The sequence below is a fragment of the Podarcis pityusensis genome, assembly GCF_964106645.2.
Source record: "Podarcis pityusensis genome assembly, chromosome: 16".
In the NCBI taxonomy this organism is placed as follows: Eukaryota; Metazoa; Chordata; class Lepidosauria; order Squamata; family Lacertidae; genus Podarcis; species Podarcis pityusensis.
The window spans coordinates 1,941,376-1,964,568 of NC_138041.1; the positions used below are offsets into that span (position 1 = coordinate 1,941,376).

Below are 23,193 nucleotides of genomic sequence, written 5' to 3' on the forward strand. Positions count from 1 at the left end.
CTGGGGATTCCAACCTCTCTCTATTAAAAGGGAAGATCTGATCCTGATTTTTGCTGCTGGTGGTCTTCTTTTGCTAGCATATTGGAATTTGGAAAAAATAAATACATACAAGTCCCCTGCTTGTTAGCCGCACTGAGCACGACCTTGGCTGGGGAGGGCGGGGTATAAATAATAATAATAATAATAATAATAATAATAATAATAGTAATAAATTATTATTATTATTATTATCATCATTATTATTTTAAAAAAAACAAAAACCAGTCTAAGGAGAAAACTTAACTGTCCCCCTGACACTTTCCTTTGTTTAATATTTAGCTTAGCATAGTAAAATTGCTCCCATGCCCATACAAAAAAAAAAAAAAAAAAAAAGGTGTTATGCATTTTAGGGGTCTCGATTAGTGCTGGAAATTGAAATGTGGGGTGGTGGTGTTGAAGTGTGGGAGGAACACAAAAGAAACTCACAGAGAACAGGTTCCATGCTGAAGCTAAGCTTTAATGAAAGGAGGCAGCGCCTTGTCTGGGCTCTCCTATTAATAGCAACAATATTTAGAGCGGCCACTTCCTAGCCCTCCACCAAGAGAGGATCCTCCACCACAGGCAGTGTATCCTCCCACTCGAAGTGGCTCACAGCTGGCAGCAAGGACTGGTCCTGGGATGATCACACTACTGGGAGATGGCTGGATGACTACTTCACTTGGTGGCAGCTGACAGACGCAGCCAACGTTGCCTCCAGAGGTCAGGCCAAGGCTACTCGATGACACTCCTCCACCGTAGGACGCCAAGCCCCCTGAGATGCCACCACCGCAAGGGGAGCACAGTGAGCCCAGACCCCCGACCGGGTAGCTGACGCAGGATGGGGCACAGGATGGGATGCAGCAGGGCTGGCAGGATGAGACGAAGCCACAAGACATCTTGGAGGGATGGAGCTGGGTCTGAAAGGACAGGTTGCGGTTTTGAGGATGGGTAAAACATCCACCCTCTTCATTCATGATTCATTCATTCCGTTTTGAGAAATAGTATCAGCAGCCTGCTTTGTAAACCTCTTTCAGTCGTCCCCCCCACCTCAACTCGCTTACAATCAGCAGTTTATTATTTATTTTAAGAATAACCAATAAATAATGATCACCAACACCAGCAGGGTCTGGGAGATATAGAGTGAAAAGATGAAAATATTAAGACATAATAAGCAATTCAATTAAAAACCTATCGTCAATGAAACCAAACCAGCAATACTGGAACAGTGGCGTCCTTCTTAGTAGTGGTGTCCCTGGGGTGACAAATGGAGTGATCTTGTGGGGCAGCTTCCATTACTGGAATGCCAGCCCCACTGAGTTGGGTCTGCCTGCCTTATTATTAACTTTGAGGAAGGATCTAAAACCATTCCTGTCTGCCCAGGCATTTGGTGTCTGAGAAATCTATTCCAGGCAACCCTGAAATCAATACTTGGGTGCATGTGATTTTTTGATTTTTTTTTAAAGACTTTAGCTACATTTCTGGGTCTTCTCTCTTTTCACCATTAGCCCTCCCTCACAACTACTGCTGCCAATGTACAATATTGAGATGATGACACTCACCTAACTTACATGGTTGTTGCAAGCACACAACTCTGAGAAACATAGAAAGAATGAGTAGATCACATGCCTTTCTACCTCAAGGCCCCTGGTTCACTCCTTGGTCTCTCAAGGAAAGCAGGAAAAGAGCCCTGTTCAAAACCCTGGAGAGCTACAACCAGTCTGTGTAGACTAGGAATGAAGGAACATCTGAGACCTTCCAGATGCTGATGAACTCCAACATCCATGAGCTCTGGATGGCAGGGCCAAGGGCCAAGGATGATGGGAGCTGTAGACCAGCAATTCCTGAAGAACCAAAGATGTTCCCTAGCCATGGCATAGACAATTGTGAACTTGACCCCATGGAAAAAGCATCTTCCTCAAAATCTAACTCTCTAACGTTGAATCAAGATGCCAACCATGATCAGAAAGCAGAAGCAGGTCTAGGTTCAAAGAAAGAGATGGAGAGCATGCAGTTCATATAGAAAAGGCAATAAAAGATGCGAAATTCTCTCACTTACCAAGTTCTCAGTGAAATATTCAGGTGGAGCTGAGAGGAGCTGATGGAAGAATCACGACTCAAAGGTCCTTTTATACGGTGCAAGGAGAGCAAGTCCCTCCCTTGAAGCCTAAAACGTCTACAGGTGTTCTGCCTAACAAAGTGCCTACTAATTAATCCAACCTGTTTTTATGTAGCCTTTCCTTACCTGACCTGTGTTTATTATTTTCAAATTGTACACTGCCAATCCTCTTTCATCATCTAGCTGTTAATACCTGTGATTATTTAGTGCACTTTAAAAAATTGTTATTTTCCTCCTTTTCATAGACACAGGATTTTTTTGCAGCTGGAATCTGCCAGAACTCAGTTCTGGCAACCCTCTGGTGGACCCCATTGCCAATATTAGGTAAAAGGTAAAGGACCTTTGGATGGTTAAGTACTGTCAAAGGAGACTATGGGGTTGTGGCGCTCATCTCGCTTTCAGGCCAAGGGAGCCAGCGTTTGTCCGCAGACAGTTTTCTGGGTCATGTGGCCAGCAGGACTACTAAATCGCTACTGGTGCACGGAGGACCATGATGAGTGCCAGAGCGCACAGATACGCCGTTTACCTTCCCGCCGGAGCGGTACCTATTTATCTACTTGCGCTAGTGTGCTTTAGAACTGCTAGGTTGGCAGGAGCTGGGACAGAGCAATGGAAGCTCACCCCGTCATGGGGATTTGAACCACCAACCTTCTGATCAGCAAGCCCAAGAGGCTCAGTGGTTTAGACCACAGTGCCACCCGCGCCCCTTGCCAATATAAGAGAACTTGGGAGGCATTTGTGGTGAGTTCCAGCACCTCTTTTTCTAGGAAAATAGCACTGCATACACCTGTCAAGACTGCAAGCCCCCTTCAACTGCATCCTCGAGATGTTTGTACACTCCATTTTCTCATTCTGGGACAGTTTCCTCTGTTTTACAGAATTCCTTTTAAACTTTCTTCAAAATTCCTACAGATGTCAACATTAAACAACGCCTTCCACATTCAATTCAAAGGACAAGCATGGTGCTGCAGGGTTCTGTCCTGGGCCCATTGTTTTTCAATGTCTTTATAAATGACTGGGATGATGGAATTTGCAGATGACACCAAACTGGGAGGGAAACTAATGCTGCAGAAGATGGAACTGAGATTCAAGATGACTTTAACAGATAGGAGAACCTAGTGGATCACAAGCTTAACACCATGGGTAGGCAAACTAAGGCCTGGGGGCCGCATCCGGCCCAATCGCCTTCTTAATCCAGCCCGCGGACTGTCCGGGAATCAGCGTGTTTTTACATGAGTAGAATGTGTCCTTTTATTTGAAATGCATCTCTGGGTTATTTGTGGGGCCTGCCTGGTGTTTTTACATGAGCAGAATGTGTGCTTTTATTTAAAATACAACTCTGGGTTATTTGTGGGGCACAGGAATTCGTTCATATATTTTTTTCAAAATATAATCCGGCCCCCCACAAGGTCTGAGGGACAGTGGACTGGCCCCCTGCTAAAAAAGTTTGCTGACCCCAGCACACAAATCAGTGGTGTTATACATTAGCAAAAACAGCTATTGCTATCAACAGAAGTATAGTGGCCAGATCAAGGGAAATAATAGTCCCAGTCTATTCTGCCTTGGTTAGACCCCGCCTGGAATACTGTGTCCCACAGAATACTGGGTGCCACAATTTAAGAAGGATATTGACAAGCTGGGAGGTGTGCAGAGGAGGGCGACCAAGATGGTCAAGGTCTGGAAACTAAGCCTTATGAGGAATGTTTTGAGGGAGTTGGGTATGTTTATCCTGGAAAACAGACTAAGAGTAGATATGGTAAAGGTAAAGGGACCCCTGACCATTAGGTCCAGTCATCACCAACTCTGAGGTTGCGGCGCTCATCTCACTTTATTGGCCGAGGGAGCCGGCGTACAGCTTCCTTCTGATCGGCAAGTCCTAGGCTCTGTGGTTTAGCCCACAGCGCCACCCGCGTCCCTAGTAGATATGGTAGCCATCTTCAAATATCTTGAGGGCTGTCACATGGAAGATGGAGCAAGCTTGTCTTCTCCTGTTCCAGAGGGTAGGGCTTGAACCAATGGCTTCAAGTTACAAGAAAGGTGATTCCAACCGAACATCAGGAAGAACTTCCTTTATTGAAGATTTTCTTGGAAGAACTTTCTGATGGAAAGAGCTGTTCAACTGTGGAACAGTCTCCTTCGGGAGGCTGTAGTCTCCTCTTCCTTGGAGGTTTTTAAGCAGAGCTTAAAAGCATTGTTATAGGTGCTTCAGCTGAGATTCCTGCATCACAAGGGATTGGACCACACGACCTTTGGACCTTCCAATTCTAGGATTCTTCGATTCTAGAATTTATGGTCATGGAAGCTTGCAGAAACTTTTAAAAAGAAAAAGAAAATAACAGGGGAAGAGAGATTCTGCCAAACTTTAGATTCATTCTCTAAATCAATGATGATGAAGGCCTGGAGCATGAATGAAGCTTCTTTAGCACCTCCCCTCTCTTTGATTTGGTGAAGCCATAGAATTAAATCTAAATACTCAGGCATGAGCCATGTGAGTTGCTAAAATGTCCAGTCACTAGTATTTGCTTTCTTTAATATTAGAGGGTTGGAGTGTCCAATTTTGGGATGAGATGCTCAGATCTTTATAGCTCCTATTAGATCCTGGCTCCCATGGGAGTCATTAAAGCTGAAGTTATTAAATGAAAAAGAGCAGGTGTTCTTACTCGGACAGCCTCAGGCAGCACCTTTTGGTATAAACACCACAACACACTTCCAAATAATAGTCAGGTTGGGTGCTAATTTGTGTCAAACCAACACTACCACTTTGTGATTTAAGAATATGTTTGTGTAAGGTTTTGATGAGGAATGGGTGGTCTTTCACAAGCCATTTACAGATCTCCTAGCATATGCATTACAGTGGCACCTTGGTTCTAAACTTAATCCATTCCGGAAGTCCGTTCCAAAACCAAAGTGTTCCAAAACCAAGGTGTGCTTTCCCATAGAAAGTAATGCAAAATGGATTAATGCGTTCCAGACTTTTAAATACAACCCCTAAAACAGCAATACAACAAGAATTTTACTATCTAACAAGACTACTGATCCATAAAATGAAAGCAATAATCAATATTAAAAAAAGAGGTAAAGAGACCCCTGACCATCAGGTCCAGTTGCGGATGACTCTCGGGTTGCGGCGCTCATCTCACTTTACTGGCCAACGGAGCCAGCGTTTGTCCACAGACAGTTTTTCCAGGTCATGTGGCCAGCATGACTAAGCCGCTTCTGGCAAACCAGAGCAGCGCACGGAAACACCATTTACCTTCCCACCAGAGTGGTACCTATTTATCTACTTGCACTTTGACGTGCTTTCGAACTGCTAGGTTGGCAGGAGCAGGGACCGAGCAACGGGAGCTCACCCTGTCACGGGGATTTGAACCACCGACCTTCTGATCGGCAAGCCCTAGGCTCTGTGGTTTAGACCACAGCTCCACCCGCGTCCCTTAATAATCAATGTACTGTACTATAAAATAAATAAGACAGTATTGTAGATGATAAAAATTAAAATTACTTTTTTTCTTACCTGCACGGATGATACTCATTGTTTGGATGGGGGGCATCCATTTCTGCAGTCACACAATCAATCAATCTATCAGTAGCTGAACTGGGTTCCACACAGTCACAAAAACAAATTAACCAAAAAAGCCTCAAAAACAAAAATACAAAATAAATAGCAAAAGCAACAGCACCAAACCTAATCCATTCCAGAAGTCCGTTTGACTTCTGAAATGTTGAAAAACCAAGGCTCAGCTTCTGATTGGTGCAGGTACCCCAGAAACAATAGCTGGCAACAGCACCAGATGTTTGACTTCTGAAAAACGTTCAAAAACCAGAACAATTCATTCCAGGTTTTCCGCGTTTGAGAACCAAGGCATTTGAGAACCAAGGTACCACTGTATTTTGCCCTTGTGAGGTTCACCAACTTTTTAGATTGGGGGCAAATCTGCAAACTGGGGAAACCATCATGGGCATCACAAACACTGCAACCACACGTGCATCACAACTTACTCTATTGCTTAAAGTTGTGGGTCTGTCATCACTTCCATTTGTTCAGTGATTTCTTACAATTTACATCAGATCAGTAATACTTGTCCAAAATTCTTTTCATTCATATCGTGGCTCAAAAATGTGAAAAATCGCTTTTTACTGCTGTATCAGAACAAACAAAAAACTTCTTAAAACTGGTTCTCTACCTCACACTAATATTTTCCGATGCTCTCTCTTTTTGCACTCATAAAGGCATTGTGTTCAAGCGCATATATCTGAGCAAAAGCAGTTTCCATTTCCAGTTCCAATGTGTGTTGGCTGTGTGAACCCAATGTAAAAGTTGGTAATGACTGGGGAATGTACACCATTAAAATTGCCCCCGCTTCCATGGCTGTTAAGGAGGTTAGGGTCGTGTGCTGCCAGCACAAATCCTCTACATTAGGGACTATGTGGATAGCATTCCTTTAATGTCAGTTAAAGTAAGGCCAATTTTTCAACTTGCGCTTGTTGGACTCTCTGTTGGGGATTCTGGAGAAACAACAACATGATATTGTGTGCTTGTGCAAAGAAACACAGACCCTCCAAGTGCCTCTAATTTCCAGGGATGTCCCTGATTTAGAGAAACTGTACAGTGGTACCTCTGGATGCGAACAGGATCCGTTCTGGAGCCCCGTTCGCATCCTGAGTAGACCATAACATGCGACTGCGCGACTGCACATGCACGGGTCGCGTTTTGCTGCTTCCGTGCATACGTGTGATGTCATTTTGAGCGTCTGTGAATGCGCGAGCGGTGAAACCTGGAAGTAACGCATTCCGCTACTTCCGGGTCACCACGGAGCGTAACCTGAAAACGCTCAACCTGAAGCATGTTTAACCCGAGGTATGACAGTACTGGCTTCTGATTTGATCCTGGAATGTCCCACTTTCCTTAGGCTGTCCCTATTTTGATAGGAGAAATGTTGGAGGATATGAAGTTATTCCACCCTCGAGCTCTCTGAAGGCAATCATTCTTTAGTGGGAGAACTGCACCACAAAATTCAGATAAGCATTTCAAGGGACGCGGGTGGTGCTGTGGGTTAAACCACAGAGCCTAGGACTTGCCGATCAAAAGGTCGGTGGTTCGAATCCCCGCGAGGGGGTGAGCTCCCGTTGCTCGGTCCCTGCTCCTGCCAACCTAGCAATTCGAAAGCACGTCAAAGTGCAAGTAGATAAACAGATAAACCTCCAGCGGGAAGGTAAATGACGTTTCCGTGCGCTGCTCTGGTTTCGCCAGAAGCGGCTTAGTCATGCTGGCCACATGACCGGAAGCTGTACACCGGCTCCCTCGGCCAATAAAGTGAGATGAGCACCGCAACCCCAGAGCCGGTCACGACCGAACCTAATGGTCAGGCGTCCCTTTACCTTTACCTTTTATACATTTCAAAGAATGGCTAAGTTTCAATTTTCATATTGTTTTGGAAAGTGTAGATTTGATAGATTCAGTTTTAAATGCATACCAAATCAATTTTCTCCAAATGAAGCCCCAGAAATCTGAAAGACAAGAAACAGAAGCCATACTGTTGACCTTGTTGCCCAAATGGTCCTGAAGAAAATAGCTTTTGTGACCTACCTTTAAAATTAATGGTCTGCTTCAAGGAAACTAACCTACTATGTGGTGCTTAGACTTGTAATATTCTTCAATGAAAGGAGAAATTAGGGTGGAACAAGCACACCCAAACTTCCAGGATTAAGAAGGGGCAAGTGATCACAAACCAAAGCAGGGCTGTGATTGGAGAACCTTGACTTATGAGGAATACAGTAAATGATAGTCCTTGTGACCAAAGATGCCTTCTGGCTTCTTTGAAAACTGTATAAAAGCTCTCTGCATTGCTTGACACATCCAACAGCTTCTATCGACTCCTCTTGACTTCTCTTCTTCATCAGCTCTCACCGGTAAGTTGGATTTAACTCAACTTTCTTTACAGCTTGTAGATTGTGAGGTGCTTTTTTGTGGCGGTGTTTGTAAAACAAGTTTACTTGCTCTTACACTTCTCAAAATGACCATCATTTTATGAGGTCCCTCTACCTTCCATAAATGATCAACACCTGCAGCTTCATGAACCAATGAAGCACCAGCTCTTGGGTCCAGTTTGTGCTAGGACAATGTCTCAGCTTTTTCTGTAGATGTACAGTGGTACCTTGGGTTACATACGCTTCAGGTTACAGACTCCGCTAACCCAGAAATAGTACCACGAGTTAAGAACTTTGCTTTAGGATGAGAACAGAAATTGTGCTCCGGCGGTGCAGCGGCAGCAGGAGGCCCCATTAGCTAAAGTGGTGCTTCAGGTTAAGAACAGTTTCAGGTTAAGAATGGACCTTCGGAACAAATTAAGTACTTAACCTGAGGTACCACTGTACTTGCCTGTCTTCCAAGGTGGAGATCTGGGACTGCATCCAACTAAGTCCTACTCAACATAGACCTGTTGAAATGAATGGACTTAAGTTCAATATGGCCCTTGGTTCCAAGGGGTCAATTCTGAGTAAGTCTCACATGCATTGGCGTATTCATTTTTGTTCTTCACATCTCGTTCCAGGCTAACCTTCAACTTCTCCAACATGGTGTCCTGTTGTCTCCCATCTTGTGCCATTCCCTGTGGACCCATCTACCCAGTTAGCAGCTGCCAACCCTGCTGTTCTCCATCCTGCGTCATTCCTTGTGGACCCATCTACCCAGTTAGCAGCTGCCATCAATCCTGCCATCAACCCTGCTGCTCCTATCCATGTGGACCCATCGCTCCACTGTGTATCCAACCTTCCTGCCAGTCTTCCTGTTCTCCATCCTGCGTCATTCCCTGTGGTCCCATCTACCCAGTTAGTAGTTGCCAGCCTTCCTGTATCTCATCGTGCCTGCCATCCTGTGTCATCCCAAGTGGGCCCATCTATCCAGCTAGTAGCTGCCATTCTTCCTGCATCCCAATCAGTATCTGCAATCCCTGTTGTACTCCTTGCTAAAGCGTCAAGGGACAACCCCCCGGTACACAATCCTGTTGGGAATTGGGAAAAAAATATGGTACTGATTCATGGCTAAGCTTATGGGTATAGGGTACAGGTGCCAAAAATGCTAAGCTTTCACAGTTCTAGCTGAGGTTGGTTCTGTGCCTGCACAGCATCTTTGAGACTCAGTCCCTGCATTGATGTTCTTTCACCCTTTATTTTCTGGAAAAATCCGTTTGCTAGCTTTAAAGATGACTCTCTTTAACCAGGGAAGTGTGACACATTGTGGTCGGTTTTCCCTGCCAAAGGAGTTCTGTCTGCATTCCCATTGCAAGTAGTAGATTCAGTTCACCCACTGCCCCCGTCTCTTCATTGTTTTCTATGTGGTATCTTCTTGAAAACTGCAAATGGTCTTGGTCTGTTCACTTCATGCTTGTTTCTCAATAAAGTCTACTCTATGCAAGGAAATATTTGTCTCCTGGTCTCTTTTAATTCCTTTGTTATAAACTCAGCAACAACAGAGTCCACCAAGTCTGAGGAATAGATTAATGCAGAGATGTTACTCATCTCTGACTATTGACCGTGCTGTCTGGGGCTGATGGGAGATGGAGCCCAGCAATATAAGAACAGAGGTAACTGCCTTATGCTGAATCAGTCCTTGGTCCATGTGACTCAGAATGGTCTGACTGTAGCTCTCCAGAAATTCAGTCTCCCCCAGTCCCATCTGGAGACCCCAATAATTCAATGTGACATTTTCTGCATAGAAGAAGAAGAAGAAGAAGAAGAAGAAGAAGAAGAAGAAGAAGAAGAAGAAATTATTTATACCCAGCCACTCTGGGCGGCTCCCAACAGAATTAAAAGCACAATAGAACATCATGCTAACATCATCCCTAAACATGCTCTATCATTGAGCTTCTTCAAAAGGAAGCCTCCCATAGTGCTTTACTTACACTCACATTTTTATTTATATATACAAAAAACACATTAAAATAAAATAATCCCAATTACATCATCAGGAATAGGTTGACTATTCCTGCATAAATGGCACATATTTGAAAATGTCAATTTAATATTCTGTTTCCTTTGAAGGCAAGAGTGGATTCAGCCTGCCAGGTTGTAGGCAGATACTTTTTCTTTCATTCCACCCACCCCAGAACTGGATGTAAGTTGAAGGCATGGTCACGTCTTTTAAAAGGAATGGAGACTGCTCATTTTCAGAATGATTGCAGCAATGGGTACAGTAAGGGAACATACTTTGTAGGGTTGAGGTGGGGAAAAGTGTCATGGCTGGAAAACGCCATCCACCAATAACAACCCTGTTTCCCCTAAGGATTCTGGTCCCCTGCATGGCTAAAATGGGAAATCTCCATTCATTTCCATAGGGAATGGTATAGCTGAGGCATGTCCAACTCACAAGAGAATGTGATCTACTCCCAGTATATATATATATATATATATATATATATATATATATAACCTGCCAGTGATCAGCCCATTGTCACTGGAGAGAGGAGGAGAGTGTGTTTTTTAGGGGGGAGTGCCCAGAGTCGTTGAGCCATGATCCCATGATCTACCAGGATCACCCCGGCCATCTACCTGTTGATCGCAGCTGACCGGTTGGACAGGTAGATAAATCCCTTTAATTGAATGGGATAAATCCTTCCCCCAAATCCCAGCAGTTTTGTAGGGCCAGGGGAAAATAATCCATGTTGATTAAAAGTCAGACCAATGCAATATCACCTGCGGGATCTGCAGTCTTTCTACCAGACCCTTGCTAGGCATAAACGCTCCAAAGCAGAACTCAACCAGAAAAGTCTCCTGGAGAGGAAGATAGACAAAAGTGCCTCAGCTAAGTGGAGGTCCCAGGTTTGGTCCATGGAAGGCCTAAGTAGGGCTGGCAGAGAACTCCACCTGGAACTCTGGAGGGCCGCCACCAGTCAGTGTAGGTTAGTTATTTATGTATTTATTTATCACCCACCTTTCACTGTAAGGTCCCAGCGTTGGTTACATCATTATAAGGCACCATTAGAAACAATTGTTGAATGATACTGAGCTAGAAAAACCAAGATGGACTAAGGATCTGGCTCACTATAAGGCAGCGGACAGTTTTCCTACCAACTCTTCAGTCTGTATCGACGCTGCACAGAGTACCAAGACAAACAAAGCTGAAAAATGTGGACTCCCTCCATCTAATAGTAAACAAAATAATAATAATAATAATAATAATAATAATAATAATAATAATAATACATTCTTATTTACATCCCACCCATCTGGCTGGGTTTTAGAAACATTCTATATGATGATGATGATGATGTCAGCATTGTTAACGAAGGGACGCGGGTGGTGCTGTGGTCTAAACCACAGAGCCTAGGACTTGCCGATCAGAAAGTCGGTGGTTCAAATCCCCGCGACGGGGTGAGCTCCCGTTGTTCGGTCTCTGCTCCTGCCAACCTAGCAGTTCGAAAGCACGTCAAAGTGCAAGTAGATAAATAGGTACTGCTGGGGCGGGAAGGTAAACGGTGTTTCCGTGCGCTGCTCTGGTTCGCCAGAAGCGGCTTAGTCATGCTGGCCACATGACCTGGAAAAACTGTCTGCAGACAAACACCGGCTCCCTTGGTCAACAAAGCGAGATGAGCGCCGCAACCCCAGAGTCGTCCACAACTGGACCTAACGGTCAGGGGTCCTTTTACCCTCTACCAACAAAGGCGCATACATCTGTTTGTGTATTAGATTTTGTTTAATGAATAAATATGCTAAATATATTAATGGTGTATTTAACTACATAATTATTTACGATGCCCAGATGTGTTGCTGTTGCGTATGATGCCTGGACACGGCACGATTGTTTGCAACATCTGGTCTTTGCGTAGTCACATGAGCTGGGCATGTGGTGGCTCCTTCTCCTCCCTCTGCTGCTGCTGTGGAGAGGAAGCAGTCCCTGGACCATGGCTGTGGCAGGAGAAGGAGGAGGTGGAGGAGCCACCGCCCGTGGAAGCCAAGCTGCCACGTGACACCTGGATGTCACGTGCAACAGTGTTGCATGACATCGTGACACCACCTGTGATGCCAGGACGCAACGTTCTGATGTCATGATGTCACGCACAACGTCAAACCCCCCCCCTAGTATCTTCCCGGAGTCAGTGTGTCTGGTTAGACCTCCCTGTCCTAAGTGCTAGAGGTGGTGGTCTGGGCCACATTCCAGGATTGATGGAGCCATGCTGCTGGTCAACCTCCCCAGAAGAGGCATGCTGGAGCCACAGTTGATAAGTGCTCACAAGACTATAGTAAGGGGTGCAGTAGGTGCAGTCTGCCCCGGGTGTCCCCACTGAGGGGGGTGACAAAATGGTGGGCGGCGCCAACTGTGGGGCCTGCCGTGTGCCCAAACCATGTGTCTCTGGTGCCTGCAGACTCCACACTGTCCGCCCACTGCCTCTCCCCCAACTGTAGGGCAGCTGAGGCCCCATGGCACGCCCTGTCCCTATGGGTGTGATGCGCCCCATCCCGTCCTTATGGGCACTGCCCGTCCCGTTCCTATGGGTGCCATGCACCCTGTCCTGCCTCTATGGGTGGTTTGCCCTGCCCCAGGTGCCCAAGAGCCTTCCTCTGCCACTGCTACTAGTCAGGTTAAATAGAAGGAGGCAACGTTTTGTGGTTCGCCTCAGTTGCCAACATGTCTCAGGCTTTCTAAAATATTTTCTAAAATTGGGACTGAAAACAAAATGGCAGCCAATGCAGCAGAGTAGTCAAAATGGTTCCTTTCGGATAACTCCAGAATCAGGGGCATAAGGTCTCTGCATACCAGTTGCTAAAGATCACAAACAGGAGAGTGATTCAGCTTCTGCTGGTGGGTTTCCCAGAGTTGTTTTGTGTGCATGAGAAGGTGGCACCACTGTGGGCTAAACCACTGAGCCTCTTGGGCTTGCTGATCAGAATGTTGGCGGTTCGAATCCCCATGATGGGGTGAACTTTGGTTTCCGTCACGGTGTCCCGTTGCACCAGAAGCGGTTTAGTCCTGCTGGCCACATGACCCAGAAAACTGTCTGTGGACAAATGCCAGCTCCCTTGGCCTGAAAGCAGAGATGAGCGCTGCACCCCATAGTTGAATTTGACTTGACTTAACCATCCAGGGGTCCTTTGCCTTTACCACAATGAGAACAGAATGCTGGACTAGATCAGCTTATGGTCTGATCCTGCAGGGCTCGTCTTATGTGTCTGAGAAAGAGAAACCCCGTAACTTGTTTAAGCCAGCCACTTGGGTTAGCAGATGTGTGCACTTGATTAACTTTTTTTTTTTTTTAGTACAGACCCTCTGTATATTTTTAGGATGTTAAGATCTGCAACACTTTTGATGCTGCCGTGACCATTGTTGAACTCATGCTATCCACCTTTTGCTGGTTTTATGTTGTATTAGCTTTATAAAGTTTTAGAACCTGATCTCAGTATTTGGTATGTTATGAGCTGCCCAGAAAACATTCATAACTGGGTGACACAGAAGCCTTGAGAAAGAAGGAGAAGGAGGAAGAGAATCAAGGTTCCAACAGGGGGGGAAAACCCAATTTATTCCCAATGGCAGGATTTGGGTATTTTTGTGCAGAAAACAGAAAGTGGCATTCTTTGATTCAGGGCAGATTAAAGAAAGTGCTCCATGCAGTGTGTGGTTAAACAAAGAAACTCTCTCACACAGAAGGCAGTGATGGTCACTAACTTGGATGGCTTTAAGAGAAGATTGGACAAATTCAAGGAGTCCTGCCTGGAGGTTTCCCACTGGCTAATTTTGGCTTAATTTTGGCTTCTTGTTGGCTAATTTGAGAACAAGTTGCTGGACTGAATGAGCCACTGACTTTTCATCTGTTCTTGGATGAATTTAGAAGATAAGCCCAGTAGTCAAATATTTCCATGCAATACAGTAGATTTTATTGAAAGAGAAACATGGAGAAAACAGGTTGAATACACTTTCAGTTTCAACAAACCACCAAGCAGAAAAACGAACAGTTGTTGTTTTGTTTTCAATGAATGCACCAGAAAATTGGAAAAAGAACATATAACTAAAGTTTACTCAAAGCTAAGGAAAATGAGACTAGAATTGGGGTCCTTGTATTTATTTGTATTCCCCACCCTTAGCCACTAAAGCCAATTATGACATAGATAGTCTTTGTATGCAGTTCAAATTTCATCGTCAAATTAGTCACTGGTCTGATTTTTCTTTTGGGGGCGGCTGTGCACACAAATTTGCAGCTACATCTTAAACCAAATGAATTACTGGACTTACACTATGGGTAGCCTCTAAGTAGATCCATTGGAAATAATGGTCTTAGGTTAATCCTGTCCATTAATTTCAATGGGTCTAAAGATACCAAGGGTAGCCATTAGATGTGTGGAACTATGACATGAAAGGAGCTTTGCAAGGATGAGCAATGTTTCCTGTATCTAGAGTTGTGAGAATGTATCCATTGTTCTTTTTGAAGGGAGGTTTGGCTTTTTAAAAAGTCACCTGGACTCCTGCTGAATAGAACTAGCATCACAGCCAGAAACGGATTTGTTTCCAGCAAGAAGCAAAATGTTAACACCAGTTATCAAAGGAGTCATAGAAACTGGAGTAGACCTTAGATAGAACTGTGAAAACTCAGCACTTTTGATACCCCATGTATCCCTTGATAATCCCACTCAGAGTGAAATCAATGAAAATAATGGACAGGACTTAGGTCCAATATTTTCAATGAGTCTACTCTCAGTTGAACTTCTTTGGATGCAACCCATACGCTTAGCCATGAATCTGTACCATAATATTCAGTTTCCGATGTAATTGTCTACCAGGGAAGCTGCCCCATGGCGTTTTAACAATGGGATTAGCAAGGAATGCAGGATTGGGCACTGGCTGGGGTGTAGCAGGGCTGGCAGCTGCTAACTGGATAGACGGGTCCACTTGGAATGACACAGGATGGGAGGCAGGATTGATGGCAGATGCTCACTTGATGGACAGGTCCACACGGAACGGAGCAGACTGGGACACTGCAGGGTTGGCAGCTGCTAACTGAATAGGTGGGCCCACATGGAACGGCACAGGACTGGACATGGGCAGGCTGGCAGCTGATAATCTGATGGACAGGTCCACATGGAATGGAACAGGATGGTTGGCAGCTGCTAACTGGATAGGTGGGTCCACAAGGGACAACACAGGATGGGACAGTGCAAGACTTGACAACACTGGGCTGGACACACTGTGGCTGGCAGCTGCTTGCTGGATAGATGGGCCCACATGGAACGGCACAGGACTGGACATGGGAAGGCTGGCAGCTGATAATCTGATGGACAGGTCCACACGGAATGGAGCAGGATGGGACACATGAGGGCTGGCAGCTGCTAACTGGATAGGTGGGTCCACAAGGGACAACACAGGATGGGACACTGCAAGACTTGACAACACTGGGCTGGACACACTGTGGCTGGCAGCTGCTTGCTGGATAGATGGGCCCGCATGGAACGGCACAGGACTGGACATGGGAAGGCTGGCAGCTGATGATCTGATGGACAGGTCCACACGGAATGGAGCAGGATGGGACACATGAGGGCTGGCAGCTGCTAACTGGATAGATGGGCGCACATGGGGTGGTGCAGGATGGGACACTGCATGACTTGACCCCACAGGGATGGCCACAGAGAGGAACTGCGTAGGATGGGGAACAGCAAGACTGGCCACAAGGAACAGTGCAGCATGGACCAGAATAAGAGGACACCATTTTGGAGAGGAGGCAGGTGAGCCTGAAAGAAGACGAGACTGAATAAAACCAAAATCTTTTTGAAACTAGAAATAAAACAATTTCAAATTTAAAACTAGAATCTAAAAGAACGCAAATATTTCATATAGTGCAATCACATCTTACACATGTCTAACTTACGCAATTTCAGCCACACACAGTGAAGGCAGACCGGTTGAAATTGTACGAGTTCAATGTAAGCAAGGTGGAGATCTTAAAGCTCATTTTGGGTCAGGCCTGCTTGGGTTACTTGGCGCAAAAAGAGATTTCAAGCTCTCTGCCTCGCTTGCAGATCAAGGCCTGCTTGGCAACATAGCTAAAGGCAAGTCTACCAAATTTGCACTTGTCGGAACAAGACACGAACTGGAACACATCCATCTTTCAAAGTTTGCGCTTCTCCAAATTTTGCAATGCAAAGTAATGTGGACCAAAATGCATATACTGGGATAAAAATGCACATATTCCTGAAAACAACACTCAAATGCATGACATTAAAGGATTGTTTTCATATATTGGGGAAATTTACATACAAAAATGTGTGTTTTGGAAGAAATTTGCACTAAAATGCTAACGAATTTTCACGAAGACATTTTTCTTGTATTTAAAGCAAACAGGTGTGGAAATGTGGAGAAGAGAAGGTTGGGAAAATGAGTCAAGAGAAGCCAGTGTAGAAATAGTTCCAGGCCCCTTCCTTTAAATATATAAATCCAACTTACCGGCAATAGCTGAAGTTGAGAAGTCAAGAGGAGGTGAGAGAAGCTGCTGGAAAGATCTGAGTAATGCTGACAGCTTTTATAAAGATCTCACTGGGAGCCTGAGGGGTATGAGGTGGCCCAGGACATTCATTATACTTTTCATAAGCCAAATGGCCACATTTGCCAGCCTTTCGTGTTTTGTGATCATACGCCCCTTCCTAATCCCATTGTGGATTCCACCCTTTCATTGGATAATATTACAAGGATAATTGGGACATTTCATCAGTCAGAGGTCATTAAGTTACAGATCATTTGTATTAGCTGTTAATTTTCAGGGTCATTCTTTACAGTACGCCTAGTAAAATGGCTCCCTGTCCTGCAGATTATAGATGCTCATTTGGAGAAGTGGGGAATTTGGGGCTCTCAGATTTCACTGGCGCCTTGTGTGACCCTAACATTTGGTACCCCCTGCCTCTTGCGCTCTGTTCCACAGCATTGATGCGGTTGCCCCTGAAGTGTGGCACCCAGTGCCACCACACTGCTTGTTCCACCCTAAAGCTGCCTCTGTTTGAAGGTGGAGGATGGGTTTTCCCCCCATACAACAGAATCAAGCTGCTGTGATGGCCTGGGACTTGGGCTCAGACTCGGAACCAGAGGAGACTCAGTCTGCACCGGATCCTTTGCCTCAGGCATCATCTGAACCAAGTCTGGGTCCTGATCCTGAAGAGTCCCAGTCTGCACAGGTTCCCTTGCAACAAACACCAGCTGGGCCGAGTCAGGGCCTGAGCCTGCCCTGGCTCCAGATGCAGGGATGACTTCGTTGCCTCCAGCTGGACCATCACTTACAGCTGCTCCACTACCGGTTGGGTCAGGGGAGGCGGAGGAGGTCCCTGAGTCTAGTAACCCACTGACGTCTCCCAAGCTGAAAAGACTAAGGTCTGAGAGAAGGAGAGACCTGAGTACTCGCAGGAGGAGTGCTCGCATTCAGGTGAAACAGGGAGGTGAGTTGCCGGGGGATCAGGACCGGCCGCTACCCTGACAAAGATAAAAGGCTGTCGGACCCCGTCCCAGGTTGTGGGAGCAACATTGCTGTATGCTAGATCCTGCCTGAGATCCTGTACCTGTCCTTGTCTGGTTTCCTGCCTCGTGTCCTGCCTTGGCCCTGTCGGACTGACTCCTAGCACAACCTTCAGATTCTGGACCAGTCGTGGACTTCATTTCATGGGTTACCCCCGGGCCCAGCACAGCTACATACAGTGGTACCTCTGGTTATGAACTTCAGTCATTCCACAGGTCCGTTCTTAAGCCGAAACCGTTCTTAACCTGAGACGCGCTTTCGCTAATGGGGCCTCCTGCTGCTGCCGCGCCACCAGTGTGTGACTTTCGCTCGTATCCTGGGGCAAAGTTCGCAACTAGGGGCATCTACTTCCGGGTTAGTGGAGCTTGTTACCTGAAGCATTTGTAAGGAGGACGGTACGTAACCGAGGTTCCCCTGTAATTCTCTCTGTGTGTTCAGATATTTGGAGATGGCTATCGTATCACCTCTGAATCATATATACAGAAGATGTGACCAGAAAGTTTAGTGAATGGTCACAGAAATCGGACAGCGAGAAATATTTGAACATACATACCTTACAGGCCTTCAAATGAGGCCCCCTCTGATACAACACACCATTGACAACATTCGTAGAACTGTTGGAAACTTCTAGAGAAGTCCTCTTTTCGTACTGCTTTCAGTTCCCTTGTCGCAGCAGCTTGGACATGTGAAATGTTGGGAAATCTGGGCCCTTTCAGTGTAAATTTCAGTTTTGGAAAAAGAAAGAAACCCCTGGATGGCTAAGTCCAGTCAAAGACCACCATGGGGTTGTGGCGCTCATCTCGCTTTCAGGCCGAGGGAGCCGGCGTTTGTCCACAGACAGCTTTCCGGGTTATGTGGCCAGCAGGACTAAACTGCTTCTGGTGCAACGGGACACCGTGATGAAAACCAGAATGCACGGAAACACCATTTACCTTCCTACCACAGTGGTACCTATTTAACTACTTGCACTGGCATGCTTACAAAATGCTAGGTTGGCAGGAGCTGGGACAGACCAATGGGAACTCACCCCATCACGGGGATTTGAACTGCCGACCTTCTGATCGGCAAGCCCAAGAGGCTCAGTGGTTTAGACCACAGTGCCACTACATTACACTAAAGTAATGTCCTATGCTTTGTGACTTATTGAAACATTTATTATTATTATTTCCTTCAAAATCCCATGGATGAACTCATAAATTTATGCCAAAGTGCAACTTTTGTTTTTGTTTGTTTTAGTACTTCAAATATGGCCCTTGAAGACAGGAAAGACAAACACCCGGTCCTTGTGCAGGTGCCATGAGGACAAACCTTTCAGTGTGCTATAATAATAATAATAATAATAATAATAATAATAATAAATTTATTATTTATACCCCACCCATCTGGCTGAGTTTCCCCAGCCACTGTGGGCGGCTTCCAATCAAGTGTTAAAAGCAATACAGCATTAAATATTAAAAACTTCCCTAAACAGGGCTGCCTTCAGATGTCTTTTAAAGATAGGATAGCTGCTTATTTCCTTCACATCTGAAGGGAGGCTTTTTCACAGGGTGGGCGCCACTACCGAGAAGGCCCTCTGCCTGGTTCCCTGTAACCTCACTTCTCGCAGTGAGGGAACCGCCAGAAGGCCCTCGGCGCTGGATCTCAGTGTCCGGGCAGAATCATGGGGGTGGAGACGCTTGGATTGGAATAATAGCAATGCTAAAAATAATAGCAACCTGGATTTTCGTGCAAAGTAGCTATTCCTTAGAAGTTTTATGTGGTGTCTTCAAGAAAATCCGCCCTCTTGAGTACCCAAGAGCACTTGAGTAAGAACACCTGGCATTTGCCAGGCTATAACCTTGGCCTTAATTACTATTAAGGCAGCCAAGCATTAATTTCAGCAGCACATTCATTGAGACTCAGTGCTTTCCCTCACCTTCCTCCTTAAATTGCAACTCTCTCCCTCTAATATTCAGGAAAACAGCCCTCCTGCCATTTAACAGCTCTGGAGAGTTGCAACCACACATTTATATTTAATTCTATGGCTTCAGCAAACCAGAGAGTGAAGACAGGACAGAGAAGGTGTAGACCCTGTGTGCAGCAGCTTCGAAAAATCCAAATTCCCAGCAAGGAATAATGAGCAAAGGAACTGAAAATAAGACTGCCAATATCATACTGCGTTCCTCTGATCTCAATTCCTCTAATAGTAAAACCTAAAGCAACTTACTATTGTAACCAAAATAGTATCCCTGCACAGGGAACTGAAGAGAACTCAAATAACCTTGAGCTGCTCCATCAAAGGGCAACAAAGTCTTGGCGAAGAATTTGGAAGAGACATCTAGGAATTTACCACTGCAAGTGCTACAACCATCTAATGAAAAATCTGACTTCCCAAGAACAAACCCTCTGAAGACCTCTGCAGACACCCCATCCCCTATAATACATTCATCTCACTCTCATTCTATGGAGGCCTCACTCCTAATACTGCCCCACATAATAAGGGTTCACAAAATCTTTGAACTTCCAACGACATGGGGAATGATCAAAGGGTTGAGTTTGAGGTAAGTGGTAGTACTTATACTCACCCCAGTGGTACAGGACGAGAGGGGGGTGTGAGGATACCCAGAGCTTACAGAGTTAACAGCTCAAGGGGAATGACGTCCTGTCACTGGGGGAGTGGGGTGTTCGCATACGGGTATTGTACTTTGTGTGTTTTTTTTTTAAATGATATTTATTGAGAATTTTAAAATTACAAAAAAAAAAACAAAGAGAAAAAGAAGGAAAAAACAAGAAAAAAACAAATAACAATTAAACAATACAAATCGATAAAAGTCAAAATCAAAAAGCAAAAACAAAACACATAGCACATCAAAATCAAAAAGCAAAAATAAACCACAAAGATTACCTTATTTCATCGACCTCCTCACACCTCCCTTTTTTGTATTCTAGTTGTTGATTATCACAGCAAATCCTTTCCATTTTTCATAATATTCTGTCATTAAATTACCTTAATCTATTTTAACCTTATCTTACCATAAAAAACCCTAAAACTTAAAACTTAAATCTTATTTATACCAATTTCTCATAACCATAGCATATTCTTACATAGTTTTTTTTTAACATTTCTGCTAAAGCCAAATAATTTCGTTCCAACATTTTTCTAATACTCATTAATTTTACAAAACATTCCTAAGTAGAATTTTTAAAAGTATTGTACTTTGTTATGTGAACACTTTTACTTTCTGTTTTGGCTGCGACAGGAGAAGCATCATGTCTTTGCTCTCTCCTGGCTGATTTGTTGTTTTGATGCTGTACAATAAAGCTTCGTAGAATAGAAGAAGCTGTTGTACGAGAGTTTCACTGCATGGCTGAGATTCCTTCCACACAGGCGCACCGCTGCTCATGATACTCTGCCATAGCCAGGAGAAGAGGAGTGGCACAGTGGAAGCGGACTGGACCCCACAACATTGCCACTGTTCGCAGCCTTGACGGACTCTCGATGGAACAGGAATATTCAGCACAGACAAAATAAAACAGCATGTAGCTAAAGCTGTGTAATTCAATATGGCAAGAGGCCGTGATGGCCACCAACTTGGATGACTTTAAAAGAGGATGATAAACACTCCTGGAGGACCAGGCTATCAATGGCTACAGCAGATGAAATTTATCAGACATAAAGTGGATCTGCCATAAATGGCAGAGTCACACCTCAGGGAAAGCCGTCTTAAACAAAACTGCATTCACCAGGCACCTAAACATCATGGCACTGTCTGATTTCAGCTAGGAGATGATTCCATCGGGCTGGAGCTACAGAAGCCAGATTTTTCAGTGAGATTATTAGAAATCCTCTACTGGTATTAACTCTACTGGTATTTTCCCAGTAGTGACGTATGGAAGTGAAAGCTGGACCATAAAGAAGGCTGATTGCCGAAGAATGGATGCTTTTGAATTGTGGTGCTGGAGGAGACTCTTGAGAGTCTCATGCCTGCAAGAAGATCAAACCTCTCCATTCTGAAGGAAATCAGCCCTGAGTGCTCACTGGAAGGACAGATCCTGAAGCTGACGCTTCAAGACTTTGGCCACCTCAAGAGAAGAGAAGATTCCCTGGAAAAGACCCTGATGTTGGAAAAGATGGAGGGCACAAGGAGAAGGGGATGACAGAGGACGAGATGGTTGGACAGTGTTCTCGAAGCTACCAGCATGAGTTTGACCAAACTGCGGGAGGCAGTGGAAGATAGAAGTGCCTGGCGTGCTCTGGTCCATGGGGTCACGAAGAGTCGGATACGACTAAACGACTAAACAACAACACTGGTATTAACCCATGGCTTTTAATATTCTGAAATAATAGGCAGTTTTAGAGTGTAATGTGTGAATCCTATTATAAGAGGTAGGGAAAGGGATTAAGTAGATGATCACAAAGCAAGAGGGTGATGAGTCAACATGTGCAGCATGTTTCACTCCATGTCAGCGGCTGACATGACCCATACCTTTACGGCTCCCATCGGAACAGAATAAAAAGGGCTCTCAACTCAGAATATCTCTTACTAACTGCACCCAATCTCTAGCCTTCCTTGAAGAAGGAATTGACTTTTTACCTTTATCTTCTGTACACCGCATTTTGTTGGTTTTTTATTACTATGGCTGGTGGCTGATGCAAATGAAGATTCATTCATTCATTCAAGTATGGTACATCAAGGAAACTAATGGTACTGCTCTTTTCTGCCACATTCCAACCTGCTGTTGATGCCACAAAGGAACAAGAAACCTCCGTTGTGCATAAGGAAACTGTAAGCCAAAAGTCCACCAGACAAGGAAGAGCCCCCAGTGAAGTCACAGAAGAAGAAGAAGAGTTTGGATTTGATATCCCGCCTTTCACTCCCTTTAAGGAGTCTCAAAGCGGCTAACATTCTCCTTTCCCTTCCTCCCCCACAACAAACACTCTGTGAGGTGAGTGGGGCTGAGAGACTTCAAGGAAGTGTGACTGGCCCAAGGTCACCCAGCAGCTGCAGGTGGAGGAGCGGAGACACGAACCCGGTTCCCCAGATTACAAGACTACCGCTCTCAACCACTACACCACACTGGCTCACGAAAGGTATTGAAACTGGCCTTTCCCCATCTTGCCGTGGGAGGGCGGGGCCCTGACTTACTCCAGCTACAATAGCTGAGGCTGCTGAAGAGGAGCCAAGATGGCGACGGACACAGCAGCCTAGTCAGACTCCTCTGCTTTTAGTTAAGCTTTTAAGTAGTTTTTAAAGTAGTTTTTAGCCACTTCCTGGTTTTAAACTCTCAGTTTTAACGTCTTATCAGCGGTTTTATCACCTCCTCGCTTCCCTTTGCTTTTAGTTTATTGTTTTATTGTTTTTATTGTTTTATTGTTTTACTGGAGTACGGCGGAGCAGAGCAGGTCGAGGGAAGCCACTATCTACCTCCGAACAGAGCGCTGGCCAAACAGAGGAAGAAAGTCAAACCAACACTACTGGTAAGGCCTTCGGGAGTTTCCCTTTTATCTGAGACCGACCCACGGTGGGCCCTGCAATAAGCTCCGAAGGAGAATTTTATATTAGTCTTAGTCCTGGTGGGAGTAGGACTTCAAAGGAA

The 23,193-nt window shown here is 45.1% G+C and overlaps 1 long non-coding RNA gene across 1 annotated transcript; it reads left to right on the forward strand.

Moving 5' to 3' along the window:
- Nucleotides 1-4,536: 4,536 nt before the first annotated feature.
- LOC308465589 lies at nucleotides 4,537-9,553 on the forward strand. Its single transcript, XR_013980509.1, has 3 exons — nucleotides 4,537-4,622; nucleotides 7,999-8,044; nucleotides 8,686-9,553. It is a non-coding gene; the product is annotated as an uncharacterized lncRNA (long non-coding RNA).
- The last annotated feature ends 13,640 nt before the right edge of the window (nucleotides 9,554-23,193 follow it).